Source organism: Protopterus annectens, chromosome 5.part0 (genome assembly GCF_019279795.1).
Source record: "Protopterus annectens isolate FY-2018-M chromosome 5.part0, PAN1.0, whole genome shotgun sequence".
In the NCBI taxonomy this organism is placed as follows: Eukaryota; Metazoa; Chordata; order Ceratodontiformes; family Protopteridae; genus Protopterus; species Protopterus annectens.
The window spans coordinates 950399473-950421228 of NC_056735.1; the positions used below are offsets into that span (position 1 = coordinate 950399473).

The window sequence follows — 21756 nt, forward strand, 5'->3', positions numbered from 1 at the left end:
CATGAATACAGTACTGAGATGGACGGGGAGTGTTTCCAGTAAGCTTAAATACATGTTATGGGTTTTCTGGATCAGGGGAAGACCTACAGCTTGCAAAAAGTGGTATGGGATTTTGCCTATGCTGATCTGAACATAGAGAATGTCAAGGGAATTGTCCAGACCTTGAGAGTTATATTTACCTTCAATGTAAAATCAAGACACTTCCTCCTTTAATCTCCTTCTGCAAATTAGCTGGGCTAAATGTGCGGAAGGCATTCCACCCTTACACTGCCAGTGTGCTTTCCATGGCACATTCTCTTGGGTGAGGAGAGCTTGTAGGGAGTGGACTTTCTTGTTTAAAAGGCATTACTGCTCAATGCTAGGAGTCCAGATTTTCTTGGTTTTGATTTGCTATGCTGGAAGTACTTTCAGTCTGACGATGCCTAAAATGCCAGTATTGGTGAGGACAATGTTTTAGCTAATATTTTCGAAAGCCTAGAAGGGATTGGAGCAGACCATCCTTGGCAAAGCAGCATGGTATGTTGACCATCTCCTTCCATGCTGACAAATACTGCACCCCCCCCCCCTTAAAATGATACCAGATACTAGGCCAAATATTAAAATCAGTCATCTGTTTGCATTGTGGCATCATTCTCGCAGAAGGTGAAATGCTACTCAGTGCTAGGGTCATAGCACCCTAGGACACAAATTTCAAGAAAGTACATTATGTAAAATCTTACCATAAGAACAGATGTCCTTCTCTTCACTGTTGTAGTACTTATTACAATAGGGGATCCCCTGCCAAAGGCAGCCCGACATCCGGCCAGTATACCAAAGCCTTTAAGTTGCTTTAACGTACACCATACGACATACGTATGCTCCTCATATAACATAGGGCATAAAGGCGGCATCTGGACATACAAACCTCAGAACTTCTTTGCCACCAGTCCAAATGCCATCTCTTGTTCTTCTGTCCAAATGGCCATGTTGCTGGTTCACCAAGCCATTGCAGATAAAGCACTCCATTGGGGTTTATCAGCTCTTATCTTTTTTTTTATATTTTGTTGTTTTTGGGGTTTCAGGTCATCCAAGAAGGGTAAATGCCAGTGTGGTAGACAGATTCCCCATACAAAACTGTGACCAGCAGTGCTTGTTTTGTCTCAGTGCTCCCCACCACCATACGTCCTGTTCAGTCTGCCAAGCCTTTGTTTCCAAGATCCTCTAAGTAGGCTTTCTTCTTTAGCTTTGTATCTGGAGAATCAACATTTAAGCTCTAAACTAGAACTAAAGACAAAACTGGAAGAGGGGCAGCCTTCCATGAAGGCGGCCAAGAAATCTAGGCCCGATTTTTCTACTGTATAGAGGTTGCTTTGGCATACTGGCTGGATGTCAGACCACCCTTGGTAGGGGATCCCTATTGTAATGAATACTGCAACGATGAAATGGAAGAACATCTCTACAATGTGTCTCTTCATACAGTCTAGGGAGGTAAACTTCTGGTCATTTACACCTACATGGACTACAGCAGAGTCATACTGGTACTTGTGGTCCAATGCCTCCAAAAACAAAACGTAGGGAGAAAGCAACAGCCGAGGTAGAAATGCTGTGTCATATATTATATTGCTGCCACACTTCAAAAAAGAATTCCAAGGTCCATAAACGCTCCAAACAAAATTTATTAATGTAGATAAAATACAAGTGAAATACGTCGACCTAGGTTTCGTCCGTCTCCACGGACTTCTTCAGAACAACAAATGATGCGAAGAGACCTCTTAAATATCTTTCACATTACCAATTGATGGTCCAATTATCCAATCAACTGCACTTTAAAAATTTTTTAAAAAAACAACACAGTTCTAAACCAACAAAACGAAATGAAAAGGCAGCAAATGTACATTGTATGTTAATAATGTCGAATAATACTAACTCTACGTACTAATACAGTATGCATACTTTAACTAGGTATGTAACATTATAAAAAATGTATATAAAGAATAAATAAATAAATAAATAAATAAATAAATAAATAAATACTTGTGGTCCAATGTCTTGAGTACATAAGTAATACGGCGGATCCTGGCCTCTGATAAGCAAATGACCATGACATTCTCCTTATTCAGCCTAGTTGTGTGTCTTACAACAGTCACTTCAGTGACCAGAATACTGGATTGTGTGGTGTCTTGCCTTATGTGCTTAGAAGTAGGAGCTCCATGAGATGTTTTGTGTGTGTTCATGTAGGGGATATTTTAAACAGTGCATTCAAGGATGCTAATTGTATTTGTTGTGTGTACTTTGTCTAAGAGGTCTTTGAGATTTAGGAAGGTTACACTTAAGTGCCTCAGAACTCAGAATACGTTGTCTGTGTGTCTGCTTTGTACCATGTGCGATGTGTACTACTGACAATCTAAAGTGCTTTTATGTGAGAGCATTGCCTCCAGTGGCATTTGTTTGAGAATTACTTGTCAAACAGGAGACAATTTTGACACTAACTCAGAATAGTGGGAAAGTTCATAACTATTGCAAAAGGCCCTTTATTTATTATATGGTTGAGAATGAGAAGTTATGTACCTACCATAACGTTCCATGTTAGTTGTCTTCTCTCGCCTTCTTTCTTGCTTGATGGGTTCGGAGCCGATCCTCGGCTCCGACTCGGCACTTGCTAAGCTCGAGAGTCACTTTTACCAGCTCGAGGCAGCCCCATATCCCATGATGCAAGGGGGTAAGTACCCAGATTTCGTTTGATGACAAAAAGGGCAATAGCACCTAGCATAAAAACTTCCCAAAGGAAGAAAGAAGAAGAGAAAAACCTGCAGGATGGTAGAAGGACCAGCTCTGTATGGTCTTCAGAACTATAATTCTTTGTAGAGAAAGGTCTGTCCAGGCCTGGGGGAAGGAGGGAGGGTCGCAAGAAAGAAGGCGAGAAGACAACTAACATGGAACGTTATGGTAGGTACATAACTTCTCAATGTTAAGTTGTCAATCTCGCCTTCATTCTTGCTTGATGGGACCGCGTCCCTAGCACCTCTATCCTGGGTGGCTCAATGGAACAGACTCTTGAGGACAGTAGAGCCAAAACTGGCTCTGTCCCTGGAGGCCAAATCCAATTTGTAATGGGAAACAAATGTATGAGGAGTGGCCCAAGTGGCCGCTGCACAAACAGTGTCTAAAGGAAGTCTAGCTTGAAAGGCTGTAGAAGTAGCTAAGCTTCTGATTGAATGTGCTTTAGGTTTTGAGCACAGCTGTTTTCCCCTGAGCCGATAAATTTCAGAGATGACAGAAGAAAGCCATCTAGATAAGGTCACTTTTGAGACAGGAAGGCCTTTCTTGTTATCAGCATAGGAAACAAAGAGTTGATCGGATTTCCTGAATTGTTTTGTTCTGTCCAAATAATATCTGAGTTGGCGGTGGACATCGAGATAATGTAGTTTTTGTTCCGATCTGTTTGAATAGTTTGGAAAATAGTTTGAATAGTTTGGAAAAAATACAGGGAGATCAATGGCTTGATTCAAATTAGTCTTTGAGGCGACCTTAGGCAAAAAGGTCGGATTAGCTCTCAATGATACTCTGCCTTTGTGGAAGACCAAATAGGGGGGGCGAACAGATAGAGCATGAAGTTCAGACACCCTCCTAGCCGATGTAATAGCTACCAGGAATAAAGTTTTCTATGAAAGAAATTTCAGGGAACAAGAAACAGCTGGCTCGAAGGGGGGAAGAATCAAGGATGTCAGCACTAAATTTAGGTCCCATTGAGGAGGAGGACTCCTGACTGGAGGCTTCAGGAGGAAAATTCCTTTCAAGAAGGCTCTACAAAGCCTGTGGGACATAATGTTGTGATCTGCGAACCCGACATGAAAGTTCGAGATGGCAGCCAACTGAACTCTAACTGTGGAAGAAGAGGAGCCCGCGTGAAAAATCTCCGCTAAGAAATCCAAAACTGCTTGAACTGGAGCAGTGAAGGGATCAATATTCTTGGCTTTAGCCCAATAAGAGAAACGTTTCCATTTGCTTGTATAAATCCTCCTGGTAGAGGATTTTAAGGAAGCAACTAGGATGTCTCTAACAGGGTTAGAGATCATAGGAAGCCTGGCTAAGGAAGGAAGTGGAGCAACCATGCTGTGAGGTTGAGAGAAGGGATAGACCGGTGCAGCTGACCGGATTGGTGAATCAGAAGATCTGGCACTGGGTCCAGATGCCACGGCTGCACCAAAAGGTGACGATGGAGGAACAGAAACCAAATTTGTCGAGGCCAATAAGGAGCAATGAGAATCAATTTGGCTCTCAAAACGGTTGCTTTCTGGATAACTTGAGGGATCAGAGGAAAAGGAGGAAAGGCATAAAGAAGTCCCTGGGGCCAATCCTGGGTCAGAGCGTCTCTGGGGGGATGGCCTGGCAGTGGGAAGAGAGAGAAGTCGTCTGGGCATTTGCTGTTTTGGGGAGTAGCAAAAAGATCGCAACATGGGCGACCCCATTCCAGAAAAATCTCTTCCACTATAGATTGTTTGAGAGACCACTCGTGAGGCATGAGAATAGCTCTGCTCAATCTGTCCGCTAAAATGTTGGTTTTCCCAGGGATGTGCGTTGCTACCAGAAACCGATGAGAGGAGATCGCCCATTGCCAAAGTCTGAGCGCTTCTCGACACAAGGGGTAGGACTTGGTTCCGCCCTGTTTGTTGATATACCAAACTACAGACATGTTGTCTGTGTGGACTGCAATTGTCCCTACGGGAAGAAAGTCGTTGAGGGCTTGCAACGTTAAAAGCACTGCTCTCATCTCTAGGACATTTATGTGCAGGTGGTATTCGAAAGGTTGCCACGTCCCATGAACCATCCTGCCCTGATAATGACCCCCCCACCCGATCAGGGAGGCATCCGTAGTGACAGTGGCTACCGGGGATGGGGGTACAAAGTGTCTGCCTTGGTGAATCTGGGGAGAAGTGATCCACCAAGCAAGATGATTCTTGCAAATCTGTGTCACCAGTATTTGCTGACGCATTGGAAGTTGATGGAAAGACCACTGAGTGAACAACATCCATTGAAGAAGGCGCATATAGAAGCGAGCCAGGGGAAGAAGGGTAATGGCCGCAGCCATGAGGCCTAACACCTTTAGAACCATTCTGGCCTGTACCTTCTTGTTGGCTAGAATGATCTTGACGTGACTTTGAATGTCTGAAATTCTTTGATCTGTAAGGGTAGCTGACATCCGAACAGTGTTTAAGTTTGCGCCTATGAAAGTAATAGACTGGCAGGGCAATAAGGATGATTTTTCGGAGTTGATCGAGATGCCCAATTGAGAACAAAGATTTATTGTGTAATCCCTGGCTTGAACAAGCTGATGCCTGGTGGTGGCTGAAAGGAGCCAGTCGTCGAGATACGGAAACACCTGGAATCCCTGACGTCTCAGGTGAGCCGTGACCACTGCCATACATTTGGTGAACACTCTGGGGGCTGTAGTGAGACCAAAGGGCAGGGCTCTGAACTGGAAATGACTGGACCCCAGCCGAAGCGGAGAAATCTCCTGGGCGTCTGTGAATTTTTATGTGATAATGCATCCTGAAGATCTATTGAGCACATCCAGTTGTCCTTCTGTAAGAAGGGCAGAATTGACTGAAGAGTGACCATTCGGAATCTTGTCTTCCTCACAGACTTGTTGAGTCTGCTGAGATCCAATATTGGTCTCCAGTCTCCCGTCTTTTTGGGGACCAAAAAGAACCTTGAGTAGATTCCGGGCTCAGAATGATCTGTTGTAACTGGCTGAATGGCTCTTTTTTGCAGTAGTTTTAAGACTTCTAACTCTGCAATTTCCCTTAGACCGGGTGGTACATCTGGAAAGGAATTTGAGTGATAGAAAGGACTTTCCTCGAAAGGAATTTTGTAATCCTCGGATATGATCGACTGTACCCATCTGTCTTGAGTGAGGGAATGCCAGGCTTCTGGGTACAGCGATAGTCTTCCCCCGACTGCCTCCAAGGACGGACAGCCGGGCAACATCTCAGGGATGCTGAAAGGGCTGGTCAGAGAGAGGCTCTCTGCTTCCCTGGTTTTGTGGACCCCCTCTGCCTCTAGAGCGGCGTCTGTTATTGTTACCCCCTCTGCCTCTAGGGGTAAACTGACCACGTGAATCCGCGTGACTCCTTGGGATTTGCGGAACCACATTTTGCCACCCTTCTGTCCTTTGGGGTAAGGTCTAGAAGGGGTGGAAAAACGGACCCCTATGACAGAAAGAGTTTTGCTATCCTGCTCACACCTGGTCAACGTTTCCTTCACTTGAGGGCCAAACAAAGCTGACCCATCAAAGGGAGAGTTTGTGAAGGACGCCTTAAAGGGATCTGCAAAATTACAGAGCCGCATCCAGGCTTGGCGTCTAAGAGCCACACCTGTACCTGCGGCCCTACTCGCTCCATCAGCAGCATATGATATCAGTCGCATGGAGGAGTTAGCAATAGAATTAAGGGTTCCTAGCTGCGAAGCAATTTTTTCTTGAGCCCCTGCAGTTGTAGGATCCTGTACTACTTCACCTAGCTCCTTAAGGATATCCCTCTGGAGTCTGGTGAAGTGACATAGGTAGTTCAGCGAACGCATAGCAAAGGTCGCTGAAGAGAACATCCGCTTAACATATCTATCCATGGTCCTAGAGTCCTTATTAGGAGGATGGACAGGTACGGAAGGATCTGCAAGTTCCTTCTTAGTGGCAGCCACCACCATGGCATCAGCAGGGACACCTTTTGTGAGGAATTGCTTGTCCGATGGGGCAGTAATAAATTTAGAAGGCCTCCTAGGGACTGGCTCTACAGAGTCAGGAGCAGCCCATGCCTTTCGAGCAATAACCTGCATAAGGGGGTCGAAAGGCGGAGACACCCAGGAGGTGGAGGGCCGAGATCCAAACGCCTCCAGGTATACTGACTCATCCTCAGAGGGATTATTGGTGGGCCAGTTCCCCCTCTGTCTAAGGAGTTCTAGGATGTCTGAAAAGGAGACATCCTCAGAGGGGGATCTTGGGGATCCCTCTGACTCATCTAAGTCAGTATCTGAAGTGATAGACTCGGGGGAGTCTACGTGTTTCCTCTTACAGGTCCTCTTCCGCAGAGGATCTCCTGACAAATCAGGAGAATCCTCGGAAGAGGAGGTTCTTCCCAGTGGGGAAACCTGAGGCGGAGGATCTCTGGGTCCGGGAGCAAGAGAAGTGGCAGAGATGTCGACAGGCACCATAGAGGGAGGAGCTAAGGGAACAGACTGCTGGCTGAGTCCAGTGGCCAGCACACACTTCATCACCTCGAAGGCTCCCCTCCCAGGGAGGCCCGAGAGAACCCATTCCGAAGAGCCAGGAACTCCAGGACCCACCGAAAGGGAAGGCTCCGAGGCAGATGTCGGAGCAGAGCTCACCAAGGCCGAGGCTCCAAGGGGAAGAGTGGGGTCGGACAAGGGTCCGATGCCACTCACCCCCTCGGAGGAGACCAGGGAAGCCCGACCACTGAATCCCTCTAAGGAAGGTCTCAAGAGGAGATAAGAGTAGAGGCTGAAGGAGCAGAAGGGGTATCTGTCCCTCAGCCGTAGCAGAAACTATTCCGGAAGACTCCAACTCCAAACTCTGGGGTAGAGTCGAAGGAGGAACTGCAATGGGGTGTGGACTAATAGTCGTCTGTTGAGACTGACTATGTAGCATTTGGGCCAGTGCCTGTGATTTTAATAATCTACTGACCACTCTCTCTAAATCATGGTCAGAAAGCCTGGATGACCTGGAAGATCGGCTCCGATGGCTCCGTTCCGAGAGGAGAGGAGAAGCCGGAGCCGAGAGTATCGGCTCCAAGGAAGGGGACCTAGACCTCTTCCTCGAAGGAACCATCGGAGCCGACGAAAGCATAGAAGCTGTCGGAGCCGATAACTTCTCGGCACCGACAGAAAGTTTCGATGCATCGGCTCCGGCCGGAGCCAATACAGACATAAACGTAAGGGTGTCTGAGTCGATCGGCGCCGACACAGAAGCCTGAGCCACATGGTGATCGGAACCGATCGGAGCCGACACTGAAGTGGTCGAACCAGAATCGGCACCGATAGCCATCGGTGCCGAAGGTTTGTGCAAACCAGAATTGGCTCCAGCCGGAGCCGATCTCGACTCTGAAAGAGTGGGGCGAGCCGCAGGCTTGGACACAGAAGCCTGGGCCTTGGAAGACTTAGAAGTCTTAGATGGAGCCGACTTAGCCGGAGAGCCCTCCGGCTTAAGAAGGCCCCTCAAAATAAGCTTATTTCTCCTTTCCTGCAGGACTCTCTGGCTAAAAGAATGACAAATCGCACAGGAGTCCTGCAGGTGGAGAGGTCCCAGGCAGTATAGGCAAGAAGTGTGACCATCGGTCAGAGACATTTTCTGACAGCACGAGTCACACTTCTTAAAGCCTGAGACCCTTTCCTTAGACATGTTGTAAAACACACACACACAACAACTGTCCAAGAAATTTTACAATCCCAAAAGGGAAAAAAAATATTGTCTCACAAACACACACACACACCCTAACAAGGGGGGGGGATGGGATGGGATGGGAGAAGGCCTGACTAAAAAGTTTTAGAAGAGAGGGAAATTTAGTCAGGAAAGGACTAAAACTAGTCTAAAACTATTAATTTTAACTTTAAAATTAACTTTAAACTGAAAAAGGGGCAAAAGTAGTAGTGTATAAATCACTTACCAGGAGCTGGTAAAAGGAGGACCTCATCAGCGAAGCGGCAAACGAGATCTGGGTACTTACCCCCTTGCATCATGGGATATGGGGCTGCCTCGAGCTGGTAAAAGTGACTCTCGAGCTTAGCAAGTGCCGAGTCGGAGCCGAGGATAGGCTCCGAACCCATCAAGCAAGAATGAAGGCGAGATTGACAACTTAACATTATAATGTAACGTCAGGAGTATCTGGTTTGCAACTCAGGGGCAGTGCTCATCACTGCATGCTAGTTGACCTGTGTGCAACCAGATATTGGTGAAACTTCAAGGGTGCTTTTACAGGAAAAGTGTTAACTCAAGGTGCCTGCATCTATACACAGTACTGCCAAATACTTGAGGGGAAAACTATTAAAGTAGACCCTGATGATTAATGGGTGAAGTACTTGGGGAAATAATCTAAAATTAGGTTAGACAGTAATTAATTAGTTATGTAAAATGATCAAGAGAGTATTCGCCTGACCGGCTACTACTAGTGCTGGTCTCACTACAGCTTCACACTGCTGGGATACAATATTTCTTTGCTTCTTCTCATACCAGAAGAAAAACAGTAACACCAATCCCAAGATAAGCAGGCTACAGGCTCTGGTGATAAACCGTCTTGTCCCAGATGATGCAGGGGCCTGTAGGCTTGTTGCAGCCTTTTCCTGGTAATTGACTTGCATAGCAAACAGACTACACTCACTGCCTAATCACAGACAGTCAGGAGTCATCTGCTTCTTCTCTCACCAGGAGCAAAACAGAAGCACAGTTTCCAAGCTGCCATATATGAAGCAGTTATCAGGCTTACTGGTGATACGCAGTCACAGGAAATAATGTTCCTATCCTCCTCCTCTCACCAGAAGAAAAACAGAAGCACTCATCCCAAGATGACTACTGAGAAGCAGAATGTGAGCTCTCCAATAACTGCAGACCTAAAATTAGAAGTTATGTACTCACCATAACGTTCCATCTGAGTAGGTGGATTCATTTGTCTGCAACCTGTGGGTTATGGATCCGATATCGGATCCGAACCAGCATGGTTTTACCAGCTATGGATCCGAGCTCCTAGCTCCTCCCCTCACCCATAATGCCCTGCTCTCCCTACATGACCTCAGATCAAGTTTGCCCTGAATCAAAATACCCTGAAAAGGGTAACATATAATATGCAGGAAACTGACAAGGCCAGGGGGATAGGAGGGCGGGATGGTTGCAGACAAATGAATCCACCTACTCAGATGGAACGTTATGGTGAGTACATAACTTCTAAATCTGAAGTAGGAGATTCATTTGTCTGCAACCTGTGGGACAGAGTCCCCAGCTACCTGAATCTTGGGCGGCCGTCACGGAAGGATATTCTGGAGCACCGCAGAGCCAAAGGATGCTCTACCTCTAGATGTGATATCCAGCTTGTAATGAGAAATAAAGGTATGGGATGAAGCCCAAGTGGCTGCTGGCTTGATAAGCTAGAAGAATACACTGTGAAATCCAGCGAGACAAGGATACTTTGGAAATTGGCTTACCCAGATTGAATTTGGCAAAGGAAATGAACAACTGGTCAGATTGCCTATGACCAGCTGTCCTGTTAAGATAAAAATGAAGCTGCCTGTGAACATCCAAGGAATGCAGCTTGTATTCACCCTTGTTTTGATATTTAGGAAAGAAAACAGGGAGGTTAATGGACTGATTAATATTTGTTTCTGAGGCCACCTTAGGAAGAAAGGAGGGATTGGTCCTGAGGTATCTGGTCCGGATGGAAGATCAAGTAAGGAGGCTTTGAAGATGAGGCTTGAAGTTCGAAACTCTTTTGGCGAAGTAATGGCCACTAAGAAAGCAGTCTTAAGGGATAAGAATTTAAGATCTACTGTGGCGCAGGTTGAATGGGGAGCGGTCAAGGCCTGAAGAACCAAGGACAGATCCCAAGGAGGAACCGCTTGCTTAACAGCGGGCCTAAGCAGAAAGGTGCCTTTAAGGAAGACTTTACACAATTTGGCAGACATAAGTGGTCCAGAGTCATGACCAACATGATAGTGAGAAATGGCAAGCTGCACTTTGACCGTGGAACTACTGGCACCATCATTAAAAAGAGTGGTGAGGAAGTCTAGCACCAGAGGAAGGGGAACCGTGAAGGGATCTAGACCTTGCCGCTCCGCCCAAATGGAAAACCGTTTCCATTTACTACGGTAAACTTTCCTGGTAGATGGCTTATGAGCCGCTACCAAGATGGCCTTAACGGGAGATACCGGGAGTCCTAATTAGGAGTGGAACTGGAGCAGCCAAGCCGTTAGCATCAGGCTGCCCAGATTCGGAGTTGGTAGGTTCGATGGATGCGAAATCAGATCCGGAATGGGATCTAGAATCCAAGGTGGATTCACCGAGTGAGACCTTAGGAAAGGGAACCAGATCTGTCGAGGCCAGAATGGGGCAATGAGGATCATTCTGCACCCCAACCGAGAGGCTTTCTGAAGAACTTGGAGCATCAGGGGCAAAGGGGGGTAAGCATAAAGAAGACCGGGAGGCCAAGCATGCACCAGAGCACCTCTCGGGAAATCCCCTGGAGGAGGGATTAGAGCAAAAAATACTGTCGCACTTGGTGTTTAAGGGAGACGCAAAAAGATCACAACAAAGAGTTCCCCACCGTGCGAAGATACGTTTCGCCACTTGAGCATTGAGAGACCACTCGTACGGGGAGAGAATGGTGCGACTGAGTTTGTCCGCCAGGATGTTGGACCGACCCGGAATATGCGTTGCGATGAGAAAGCGGTTGGTGGAGATCGCCCATTCCCACACTCTCATGGCTTCTCGACATAAGGGATAAGACCTGGTTCCCCCCTGTTTGTTGATGTACCAGACCACCGACATGTTGTCTGACTGAATCGCAATTGTTCCCAGGGGAAGAAAGGCCTGAAGTGCTTGCAATGCCAAGAGCACTGCCCTCATCTCTAGAACACTGATATGCAGGGAGGTCTCTGAGTCGTTCCACGTGCCTTGGACTGTCCTGCCTGCAATATGCCCCCCCACCCGAGGCGGGAGGCGTCCGTGGTCACTGTGGCGAGAGGGGAAGAAGCACAAAAAGAGCGGCCTCCGTGGAGATCCTGTGAGTGGAGCCACCACAAGAGGGACTGCTTGCAAGTCTTGCTGATCGCAATGGGATGATGCAGAGGTAGAGCAAGGTAAGAACACTGAACCTGAAGTGTCCACTGAAGGACCCGCATGTTGAATCTGGCGAGAGGAAGAGGAGATATTGCTGCCGCCATGTACCCTAGAGCCCTCAGGACCAATTCCGCCGGAACAGAGCTGGAGTGTAGGATGGCCCGCACCTGGAGTCGCAAACTCTGAACTCTGTCGGTTGTGAGGAAGGCTCTTAACTCCCTGGTGTCTAACCTGGCGCCTATAAAATCTATCAACTGAGTAGGTGCCAGGTTGAATTTTGCTACATTTATCGTGATGCCCAATTGGGGAGCTAGATGAAGAAAGGAGTCTCGCGCCAATGACAGTAGATGCCTTGTTGGGGCGGTAAGGAGCCAGTCATCCAGGTATGGGAAGACCTGCACCCCCTGAAGCCTCAGGTGGGCCGCAACCACGGCTAATACTTTGGTGAACACCCTGGGGGCTGTGGTGAGACCAAAGGGAAGGACCCTGAACTGGTAGTGACTGGCTCCCAGCCGGAAGCGAAGAAACCTCCTGGAACGTCTGTCCATCAGTATGTGGTAGTACGCATCCTTGAGGTCTATAGAGCACATCCAGTGGTTCTGTCCCAAAAGGGGAAGGATAGATTGTAGGGTGACCATCCGGAACTTCTCTTTGGGGACTGCCAGGTTTAACAGGGACAGGTCTAAAATTGGTCTTAGGTCCCCAGTCTTCTTTGGCACTAAAAAGAACCTGGAGTAGAACCCTGATCCGATCTGGTCTGGGGGGGACGGGCTGGATGGCTCTTTTCCCCAGCAGATGGCCAATTTCTGCCGAAGCGGCCTCCTGCTGACCGGGTGGAACGTCGGGGAGGGATTTTAATTTTGGAAGGTGACGAAAAGGAATCTTGTATCCTCTGGATATAATGCGGAGGACCCAGCGGTCTGATGTTATGGACTCCCATGCCGCTAGGTGCTCAGCGTCCCCGACTGCCTCCAGAGTGGAGCAGTCGGGCAACCCTTCAGGGCTGCTGCGCAGGCCGTTCAGAGAAAGGTTCTCTGGACCCGAAGTTCCTGGGAGCCCCTCTGCCTCTGGGGCGGCGTCCTCCCTGTCCTCCTCTGCCACGGAAGGACTGGTTGTCCGGAGCGGGTTGGGATTGCTGCGACTTCCGGAACCACATCTTCTTCTGGCCCTTTTGGTTCCTAGAGTAGGGCCTCTGGGGCACAGAGAAGCGGATTCCGACGGCAGACAGCGTCTTCCCGTCCTTTTTGCTCTGGGTCAAGGTGTTGCAAACCGTCTTGCCAAAAAGGGCAGAACCATCGAAGGGGGCGTTCACGAAGGACGCCTTGAAGGGCTCTGTGAAATCGCAATGGCGGAGCCAGGCCTGGCGTCTTGTGACTAAGCCTACTCCTGCAGCTCTAGCGGCTCCCTCTGTAGCATGGGACAGCAACCGCATAGAGGTATTTGTCACGGATCGAAGAGTGGCCATACGGGTAGAGTGCAAGAGTTTGTCCTCTTCCGACATGGACTCAGGGGGGGATGCAGCGTGTTCTTTAATAAGATTGCGCTGCATCCTGATCACATGTAAACATTCGCTTCCCCAAGCGGTCCATCATCCGAGACTCCTTGCTCGGAGGGTGGACTGAGGGACTCTCCTGAGCGAGTTCCCTCTTGGTGGCTGCTGCCGTCAACATGGCATCTACCGGGGGCCCCTTACTCCAGTGGGCACGGTCTGCAGGGGGGCTAAGGATTCGGTCTAGCCTTTTGGGGATTGGCTCCACGGTGTCCGGTTCCTTCCATGCACTGGTGGTACTGAGGTCCACCAGGGGGTCGGCAGGAGGGGACACCCAAGAGGTAGACGGGCCCGCTTCGAATGCCTCCAAGAACACGGACTTGTCCGAGGAAGACTTTGGGGCAGACCACCCCCCCTTATGCGAAGCATTTCCATGATGTCTCCAAAGGAGACATCCTCGGGGGGTGATCCTGGGGAGCCTTCCCCTTTCCTCCAAATCCGTGTCTTCAGTTAAAGACTCGGGGGAGTCTATGTGCCTCCTTTTACACGTATGCTTGCAAGGGGCTTCCTCGGGGGGGGCTGTCCGAGGAGCCCTCGCAAGCAGTGTCTTGTTCCAAAGGAACAGCTTGGGGCACTAAAGCGGGCTGTCCCAGTGGCCGGATGGTGGAAGCCTGACCCAGTGCAGATGGAGCGGGGGACGGAGCCGAAGCAAGTGCCGGGGGCCCGGAAGCCCTCAACAGAGCCCTCTCCACTACATCAAAAGCAGAGGGGGAGCCAGCCTCGACCAAAGGATCCGAAAGTCGGCTCCCCCTCGGATCCGAAGAGTGGATCGGAACCGGCCCCGAGACACTCAGATCCGAAGGGCCAGTGCGCTCCGACACAGACGGCGCCGAAGGCACAGGCTCCGAGAGGTCGGATCCGAAACACTCGAGGGCAAGGTCGGATCCAAAGTACCTAGTACTATCGGCGCCGACCCACCCCCGGCTGCGAAGCTGCCCGGCTCTGAACGCTCCGAACCCGGGTAGCGGGTCGAAGGAGCTGCTATAGGCTTGAAAAATGGGGTCGAGCTCCCCCCCAGAGGGGGGGGGGCAGGAGCACTCCCATCTGCATCTGGGCCTGGATGAACCTTCTCATCATCCGGTCCAGATCGGTGTCAGAAAGAGAATAAGTGGATCTCGAAGAGGCTACCGAGGTAGGCCTTGAGTGCCTCCTCGATAGCCTCGACGGAGATCGGGTCTCCTCCTCCTCAGGCCCCGGTGAAAAGCAGACCGGAGCCGAGGGAGGGGAGAGCCAGTAGCCAAGGAGGCCGAAGGAGAAGCCCGCTTAGCTGGCGGGGCCGAAACGGAGGTCTCGGCCCACCGCTTGTGGTGCTTCTCTCTCCAGTCCTTTTTTCTTGCCTCTCTCTCCTCCAAGCCAGTAGCGGGAGGTTGAGTCCCAGGTGGAGGAGGGAGAGCAGGAGAAGCGGGAACCGAAGCCACGGTTCCCACCACAGGAGCGGGAGCGAGCGAGTCGGGGCAGAAGTCCCGCCAGGACCAGCTTCGACCTCCGCTCCTTCAATGCCCTGGGGTTGAACCCTGCACAAATGGAACATCCACAAGTGAGGTGTTCAACCCCAAGGCATCGAACGCACCGAGTGTGGCCATCAGCAGGGGACAGCTTATGGCCACACTCAGAGCATTTGGAGAAAATTGCCTTAGGGGCCTCTGACATGGTAAAGTCTTTTTTTTTTTTTTTTTTTTAACAAAAAAAAGGCAAAGACAAAAGAGAAACTGGTACTAAAAGTACACACACACACAAGGCCCCACACAATACACTCACACAGAACTACGACCAGCGAGGGGAGGGTAAACTAAAGTTCTTAAAATTAAGAATTTTAAGCTAAAACTAACAAATTATGAAAGGGAACCTAACACAATCACTCAAAAAACTTAATAACTATAGAATAAAACGCTTTCTTTAACTAGGAAAAAACACTTAGCTGAAGAGCTCAGAATCCAAGGACCTGGTTACCAGCGCGGCAAACTATATCTGAAGTCATGTAGGGAGAGCAGGGCATTATGGTTGAGGGGAGGAGCTAGGAGCTTGGATCCATAGCTGGTAAAACCATGCCGGTTCGGATCCGATATCGGATCCATAACCCACAGGTTATAGACAAATGAATCTCCTACTTCAGATCAGATGTTGCAGATTTTAAAGGTAAAATTGAAAAAATGGGTTAATATCCTTACGAGATTCGGTGTGCACTAAGCACTCTGGTATGAAAGAGGGAGTAACTCAAGCTTTAACAATCTACAGAAAGAGACACTACTTTTAAAACAGAGTGAGATAGATTGGATGGGATTGGGCATTAGTATTCTAGCTCTATGTAATGCAATGGGTTGGCCAATAAATTTATATAGCTCAGGGGGAATGACTTCACAAAATGATAATTATGTGTTTACTGTCAATAACCAATGAAAAAGAAAAGGGAAGGAAATGTGTGCTCAAATTAACATAAAGGGGCGGACAATTACTGAGAGTTTAGTCTAAACATACAACAGCACCAAGGTGGGGAAAATTTTAATTTCTGCATGACTTGTATGGTCTCTTTCCTAGTTTAATTATGCAATTAAAAGCATTTAAATTCCAAAAGCACACTGAAAACACCAAGAGAGATCTTTTTTTTTTCTGGTCCTGGAAAATATCTCCCTTTCTCTCCAGACCAGCAAGAGCTGCAATAGGCAAATGAATCCTCCTTGTCCAACCTGAATACAAGCTCCCCATCATAGGTCCAGCCTCTAAAAGTACATCCATGTTACAGTCCACTGAAAACAAAATCTGCCAATTCATTTCCAAATCTCCTGTCAGGAACACCACTGCATCACCCTCTCCAAAGCCAAATGGCTACCAGTCTCCTACAGGGTTGAGGTACTCCTAGAGTCTCCTGTTTTCACACAACTTCAAACAGGTGCCTCTCTACCTCTTGCGGCCAAGTCCAACATAAAACCACCTCTACAACCACTGCAACCTCCCCCAATTAACTCCCACAATCCAGAGGCTCCAATCCAAACCGCAGTGTACTACTCATTCCTTCTCCATTCTTGTACCCAAAATCTGGCAATCCCTCCTCCTCCTCCACCAAATAGAAGTCTTCTTTTTCCCCACATTCAGAGCTCAAATCAAAAGACACTTCCATCAAAAACCTGACTGTAAGTGTTTATCACTGAACAAATACCCTAACTTCTTCCTCACCTGCATCACTTCTACTTTGACCCACTGTTCTCAGCTGCTGCTTCCATCATAGTTACAACCAAAATTAATTCACAATTGTTTTTCTACTCTAATAATAATAATGAAATATTGCATCAATTGTCTGTTTTGCTTTTTTTGTGTCTGAGTTTCTTCAGCAGGACTGTGCCTGCAAATCGTCTATTGTGATCAGTGTACTATCAGCTAAAAAACAAAATAAATACAATTTTTGGTTCAATTTCTTTTTTGAAACAAGAAATACCCTTACTGAATTACCCCTTATGCCATTGGCAATCATATATTTATATAAATGAATACAAACCATATTGACATTTTCAGTTCAAACATTATACCTTCTCTACAGTCATTGCCAGTCAAACCTCATCCCCTTCCAAACTTATTATTCTGCATGTATTTTATTACATCTGTTGACTGGGTATGTCCGACTGGGCCTGAGGCCTGTTTTCAGCAGAGACCCGGGGAGAAAAAAAAACAACACAAAAATACAACAAACAAATACAGAATTATATACAGCACCAAGAGACAGTGCAAATGCAAGTTCCTGATAAATATGGAAGAACTAGGGAGAAAAAAAACACTACAGTATTGTTCCCCATTATTCCTATGTAATTTGCTCTTACCTTTTCTAGAGAACCCACTTCTGCTCTCTCCATTACTACACTCACTACATGTAGTATGGTTGGTTTTGATTTAGATTACTATTTTCTAGTAAATGAACAACAAAACACAAGCAAAATGTCCAATAATTGTAGAAAATAAGCACCAGAAGTACTTCTAAAGTAAGGCAGCCACACAAAAGTCATCCAGTATTCCAAGAAAGGCTTTCTTGGAATACTAGATGACTTTTTGAGTGGCTGCCTTACTTTAGAAGTACTCCTGGTGCTCATTTTCTACAATTTTATAATAACTACATTTTTGGCAGCCACCAGAATTAAATGCAGCAAAGCCTTACTAAGTATAGGCAATTCTGATTCTGTATCACAGCAAAAAAAAAAAAAAAATATATATATATATACATACACACATACACATACACACACACAAACACACACAGATTTCCTCAAAAATCTACCATCTTTTAATCTTTTGTTACATATTCCCTTCTAGGCCCCACAGATACATCCTTACTGTTACAAATCAAACTCCAGTCTCCACTTACAAGTAATATTCACTGCTGAAGGTTGATTATTTCTCCAATAAACTCCACTGTAGCAGTTTAAGTGCAATATGAATACATGCCAGCATAACCTTCCACCCTTGCCAGTATCCCCTTACAAATCTTCCTTTATTCTTTTTCTTCTTCTATTACTACTAGAGTTCCCCCAGCAATTAATGTAACAATTCTTTCCAAACGTGTCTCCTATATATATATATATATATATATATATATATATATATATATATATATATATAGATAGATATATATATATATAGATAGATATATATATATATATATATACACATATACACATATATATAAATATGTACACACACACACACACACACACACACACACCAGTGAGACCATTCACATGTAAGATTACGGAAAGTATTGTCATCATAATAGGTTACTATTCCCACCTGTTGTGTATACCAGCTTTTTATGTCTAGTTTCAGTTTTTGTATTACATGCATACATTAATGCTTGGCAGGCAGACATTTTATACAGTTCTTTCTTGTTATACCCATTTAAACCTATGTCGCATCTTATAAGACTTTCTATTTTGATGAAAACCCTCAAGCAAAAAAAATCAGCACAGCCTCAGTACACCCTATAAGCTGCTAACTTAATGCAAACACATAAAACCATACAAATCTTCAAATAATGAAGCTTAACTCTTTAAATAGGAACAATTGTCCCAGACTGACAGTTACACTCAGGCTTGAATTGACCATTAACTAAGGTTATCAATGCTAAGAAGCATGATACACAGCCTGCGCTTTTACTTACACCAAATGCTTTCTGTCATATGTTTATTCTCTCCCAGATGTAGAAAACAACTTGAATGCTTTCAGAAAACATTGTTTTAGTCAAAGAAAGAGTATTCATTCTATTTTTATTGCCCTTATCAGCTTGTCCCCATAGAAACATGAGAACCACACACACACAGTTGCCTTCAGCTGCACCAGTGATGGTGAACCTATGTATGACACGCGCGTCAAAGGTGACACGCAGTAATATTTTCACTGACAAAGACGTGTACATTTTTTTAATCTGGATTGTCCAGAAATAAAATGGTTTGTGTGGATGTTCTAAGTTTACGATGTAAACCCAGAATTCAACACTGTCTCCACCTTTCTTCAAGCACACTGGTTATCTGAGCCTGCAGACTAACCAATCAGCACAATATTCAGCAGCTTGCAAGAGAGGAAGGTGAAGTCTGTCCAGTCCACCTGCACTTCAGACTTCATGATAATACTGGCAGCATCACCTCTCCACATTGTCAGGAAGGAATAAGTTGTGAAAAGCTTATTTATTTAAAATGCAAGTAGCATTAAAACAACTAAAAAAATCTGAAAAAAAAAAGTTTAAATGAGCACAAAAACAGGGAGTTTACTGCACAGGCCATCTTTAGTAATACTGCACACTATTTTCAGCACAAGTTACACAACTAAACAAGAAATATATAGGATAAGCATTTTCTTCCTAAAATTTTAGAACTTCATCAAATCAACCAAAATAACAATTAGCACAATGGGGTAGGTATGGAATGAGCACAAGCGTAGCAGGAGTGGGGACAATGTAGGTATGGAATGGACAGAAGTATAACAGGATGACGACGGATGCATTTGAAACTGCAGCATAATGGGAGGAGAGTAGGAGGGGAGTGGGTAGGTATGGAATAGATAAAATCATAGCATGAGGGTGAGTATGTAACGGACAAGCATAACAGGGGGATGGGGAATGTTGGAATGGACACAAGCATAACAGGGGGGATGGGTAGGTATGAATGGACAACAGTATAACAGGAGGGGGAGGGATAGGTATGGAATAAACAGCAGCATAACAGGAGAGGGATAGGAAATATTCTATCAAAGAAAGAAAGGACAAGATGATTATGATGGTAGCTTGCTCTTTTGTTTAAGAGGGGTGGAGGGTGACATGCCAGAGGAGTTAAGTTAGGGCATGCTCCAATTTTTTGACACGCTGAGCCCAGAACATATGCCATCACTGAGCTACATGCATCTCACGTGGCCTGGTGAACATTTGCTAGAGGAATACATTTAGTGTTCATTTATTCGTACTTCCACTTAAAATGTGTTTCTAGATCAATCCAAGAGCCTTTCCAGTCATTGCTCTATGCAAAACTAAGAAAAAAAAACATCAATTTTTTTGTATATCCAGGCTTTCTTCTCTTTTTACATTGCAGTGCTGACATTTCTTAAAACTGAACAAGGAAGGAAGGAAAAAAGGGGGCACCCGTTTACTTTAGCATCCCTGCTGTACACAAAAATAATGGAAAAAGCTTTACTTTATAACATGCAGTACATCATGTTTTAAAAATACTGTTAAGAATAAAAACTTTTACATGTTCATAGATGTGTACTAGGCTAATGGCCCTGGAGTCTTTACAAGCCTAGTCCATTGAAGTTCCCTGGGATCATGCCGCCCGACATTAGTTCCCAGTGCCTTTATCAAGTAGAGCCACTGCAGTGATCCCCGGGTGAACTTTCTATTTCCCATCCACTCATCAAGACTTCTCTTGAAGAGGGACAATGAGGTGCTCTGCTTGACATGTATGTCTATTCCAGAGCATGGGCAGTCTCTGGGTTATGAACTTGTCCCCCCAGCATGTTCTGTTGATTGTGGTAATGAGGTTGAGGTCTCTGGAGCATGTGGTGTGGAGGGATTTGGATTTCTTTAGATATAGCATTTCTAACAGAGCTGGGTCAGACATGGCTTTGTAAGTCAAGCAGAGGATCACCTCTTAGTAGATGATATGAGAGAGAATAGCTGGAGTTTTCTGAGTCTGTCCATGTAGGACATGTGTTTAAGGTCTAGGATCCTCTTCGTGAGGTACTTTTGTAGACTTTCCAGCTGTTGCATGTGTCTAGTGAGGTACATGCCAAATGGGGCATTATTCTCTATGACTGGCCTAATGAGGGAAGAGTAGAGAGAGATGATGAAATCTTTCTTCCTGGATGCAAAACCCCTCGTAATGAGATATGCCACATATAAGGCCTTTCTGACCATAATGGCACTGTGGTGGTCGAAGGAGAGGTTGCTGTCAACCTTTGTCCTCAGATATCTTATAACGCCTTCAGTGTTCAGTGGGCTCCCATCAATGTGGTAAATTAGTGGAACTGAATTTTTCGGCATTAAGCTTAAGGTCATGGTTTTGACACCAGTCATTGGTCTCAGTGAGGCCTTTCTGTAGGATGTCTACATCACTTGGGGATTTAATAATGGCTCCCAGCTTGCAGTTGTCTGCAAACTTGGTCAGCCAGAGTCCCTCCGTGTTGGCCTGGACTTCTGAAAAGAAGATGCCAAATAGGAGATGACCTAGGACCGATCTCTGTGGGACTCCACTTGTGACTGGTCTTCAGTCTGACTTGGAGTCCAGTACCTTCACATTGTGGGGTCTATCTGTGGGCCAATTTGAAACCCAACTAGTGATATAGGGGTCGAGGCCTAGTTTGGTGAGTTTATCAATAATTCCCGAGTGGGGAATGGTATCACAGGCCTTGGCCAGATCGAGGTAGGCTGTATGAACTGCTTTGCCCTCATCCACAGCTCTGATGACGAGTCAACCAGGTTGAGCAGGCATGATCTACCTTTCACAAAACCAAATTGCGTAGGATCTAGAGTTTGGAGATCCCCTATATCCTTGTTAATTAGGTCCATGATGATGTGCTCCATAGCCTTAAATATCAGACTCGCCAAGCTAACGGGGCAATAATTCCCAGGGTCTGTAGTCCCTCCCCCTTTATGGAGGGGGATGACTGTAGCACTACACCATTTGGTATGGTTAAAGCCTGAGGCGAGGCTGTGATTGAACAGGGCACACAGATGTGTTGCCAGTTCACTTTGTAATTCATGTAGATCACATATTGTTGGGTCCCATGGAAGCTGTATTCTTGGCTTTGGAAAATGCATCTTTAACCTGTGCTGCAGTAATGCTGAGTGCCTGGCATTCCTCCGGTATTGTGATTGGTCCTTTGGTGGGGGGTAAAGTTGGCACTGAATCTGTTGGCCTGTATAAAA

General features: G+C 46.3%; 1 protein-coding gene across 1 annotated transcript in view; it reads right to left on the reverse strand.

The window, feature by feature from the left end:
- ZC3H12C (zinc finger CCCH-type containing 12C) overlaps nucleotides 1-21756 on the reverse strand; it is a 581667-nt gene that overhangs the window by 477394 nt on the left and 82517 nt on the right. The window lies entirely within an intron of this gene.